This window comes from Pezoporus occidentalis, unplaced genomic scaffold, assembly GCF_034315485.1.
Source record: "Pezoporus occidentalis ecotype Australia unplaced genomic scaffold, CSIRO_AGI_Poc_V1 ctg128, whole genome shotgun sequence".
Taxonomy (NCBI): Eukaryota; Metazoa; Chordata; class Aves; order Psittaciformes; family Psittacidae; genus Pezoporus; species Pezoporus occidentalis.
Window position 1 is genome coordinate 242,501 of NW_026913082.1, and position 2,694 is coordinate 245,194.

Consider the following 2,694-nt stretch of genomic DNA (forward strand, 5'->3'; position numbering starts at 1 on the left):
TCTTAATTGCTTAAAAACTAACTGCCCCACCACCCGACTGCAGAGAAACCCGCAGCAGGTTGGGAAGGGGTTGCTGCTCCTCGGGAAATAAATGCCTCTCCAAGTTTGGCCCTGGGAAAACGCTGCCCACCCTCGTCCTAGGCATGTCAGGAGGAATCGCAGGGCTTTTAAATGGGGGATTAAAGAAAGTGGTCACTTTTGACTCAGTAGGAAAAATCCCTCCGTGACGGTAATGAAAGCCTGGATGATATAAGTATCTTCTGGTTCACAATAGCAATTAATATGGTAATATTCTACTATTAAAGATGCTAACATTAAGATGGAGCTTGTACGCGGTTAAAACATTTAATAGAGGGGAAAATGCATTCCTTGAGCATCAGGTAACAAAGTCAAATGAAGAAGGAGGAGTGAAAGTCTCTTAAAGTAACAAAGGCCTCTATATAATTTGGGAAGTCTTTTAATACTCCCTTCCTCCTTGAGAGAAACTTGAGGTGCTTTGAGAAGCGGGTGTTAGTGATTGCTAGAGGAGGGAGCTTGTGCTGGGTGGGGAGAGCTATTCTTGTGGGAGCCCAGCCCTATCTGGAGACCAAACACCATGGGGTGGGGACCAGTGATCCACTGGTGGCCCATGAGAAGCCTGTGCTGGGAGAAAGGCATTGAAGCATCATGATATCCCAGAAACAAAGGGGTTGGAAGGAGCATCTGGGGGGCTCTGGTCAAAGCCCTGATCAAGGAAAGGCCAAGTTCAGCATCAAGCCAAGCTGTTCACAGCCTTGTGCAGAGGATTTGCGCATCCCTCAAGGGTGGAGGTCCCAAGACCTCTCTGAGCTCTGTCCCAGTGCTGCATTTCCCTCATCCTGGTTTGTCTTCCCAAATGTTGTGAGTCTCTTGCACCACCTAGGTCTACTCACGGACCTCCTGGTTTGCCTTGGGGTGCCTAGTGCCATGCAAACACCCCAAATCATGGTTGTATCATAGGGCATAGCAAAGTCTTTGGTTTCTGCTGGAGAAGAAGGCAGGGTTAAGAGCTGGTCACCTGTGCCCTGTGAATCCACTTGGTATGATCACTTTGCCAAGCAGAGCATAGATGCAGTTACACAGAAATACTCTCAGCAGAGTTTCTAAAGTATCAAACTATCTGGGAGAAAATTAGAAAGTACTTATTTAAACTACAGCTTTTTTTATTGTAAAAGCATTTGCCTTTTTTTTTCCTTTGTTTTCAATTAAAACCAGTCAGAATTTAGGTTTTGCTTTTCACTAGAATAAAAGTAATTTGCAAAGATAATAGTACTGTGGGAATGGAGGAACCTTTCAGCTGATCACCGGAAGAAACAAGTATTTACCAGCTGGCTCTGATGATGAATTGGAGACTGATGTGGAGAGCATGGTCCTTGTCCTGCCTACAGCTCTGCTGACTTCATCAAATCAGACCATCTTCATTTTATAGTTTTTTTTTTTTCTCTAAAATGTAGCATTTATAGGAAACAACCAATTGCCTTTTGAAGCTTCCGCTTTTGCATAGTTTATTTAAAAGAAATTCTGCCTGGCTGATCCCAGGGATTCATGTAGGTCTTTCAATCTCCAGCCTGACCAGCTAGCTCAGGTTCCCTGCCCCAGGTGCCTCAGCCTTGTCTCTTCCTACACAAGGTTGCACACACAAAGCTGTTCCCTGGGTAAACCCTCTGCTAAGTTCACAGCTGAATCAAAGCCATGCATCACAGGGAGATGTGAATTGTTCCCGTTTCACCAAAACTGGAGAAGATGGAAAGGAAAATGGATGGAGTCAATGAGGTGCCAATGCCAGCTGAAGCATTATTGACCACTGCCATGCCATGCTGGAGGTTCCACCCCTGTGTGTGTGCTGCTAAGGGCACTCCATAACCTACACCAAACGGATCAAGTCAGATTACCAAGAGCTTCCTGTCAAACTTCAGCTCATTCTGACAAAGCCAATTAGGGAGCAACCACACAAGCCAACAGTGACCCTGGGCAGCGAGGGTGACTGTAGGCATGCAGTGTCTTCAGCTGGGTGATGCGTGATGGGAGCAGCCCCTTGACTTACGTCTTTATTGCCTTTCCCACAAACCTTGTCTCAAAACCCATTTGCTTGTGACATGCTCAGAATTGGCTCTGTTGCAAATAATAATAATGCAGTGATAGCGTGATACAGAGCAGTGAGCCTAAATAGAAGAATACTAATGGCCAAGAAAAAAAGTGTAACAAACCCCACTGTTTAATTTTCCTTTTTCTTCACTGTCTGTAGTTATTTTGACAGCAGTTAGAGTTGAAGCCATCAAGCAAAATGGGCTGCAGCCAGCGTGATGGGACTAAGAAGTAACCTGCCCCATAACTGTTTCCAGCTCTGCTGCTGGAGGTTGACGTGGGTAACAGTGACCCTTTGGGTCATCCGCCCTTGTCACCTTGTCTAGTCCATGCACAACGTCTCCTGGTGGAGCCCATCTCACCATGCACAGAAGGGTTTCACTGGTCAAGGTGCTTCATCAGTGAGCGCTGTGGAAGCAACTGTAATCCAGATGAAAAAGTAAGACTAGGAAAAAGAAATGCTACTGAAATTGAGCAGTGGATGAGACTGCGAGAGGAAGAAAAAGCCTCAAACTTTAAAGGCAGTATTAAAACAGGGCATGCAGAAAGTGAAGTCAATTAGGCAAAAGAATCGTTTGCTGACGGAGGTCG